The sequence below is a fragment of the Sinocyclocheilus grahami genome, unplaced genomic scaffold (assembly GCF_001515645.1).
Source record: "Sinocyclocheilus grahami isolate Dianchi unplaced genomic scaffold, SAMN03320097.WGS_v1.1 scaffold8586.1, whole genome shotgun sequence".
NCBI classification, from domain to species: domain Eukaryota; kingdom Metazoa; phylum Chordata; class Actinopteri; order Cypriniformes; family Cyprinidae; genus Sinocyclocheilus; species Sinocyclocheilus grahami.
In genome coordinates this window covers 1-224 of record NW_015512125.1, presented here as the reverse complement: position 1 = coordinate 224, position 224 = coordinate 1, and positions in this window count along the sequence as shown.

Sequence of the window (224 nt, the reverse complement as noted above, 5' to 3'; positions counted from 1 at the left end):
CCGAATGTACGAAGGAAACTGTTAAAATAACCACAACATTAACAACAATCTTGAAATAAGAGCAAGGTTTACCTGATAATCAGATGCATGAAAGTAGCGTTCTTTGCTACAGCAAACAGACATTGGGCGCGTTTTCTTTCAGAATAATCATTCGCCGATGGAGAGGAAAAGCTAAATACTAGGGCTGTGAATCTTTGGGTAGACAGCAAATCGATTCGATTCAC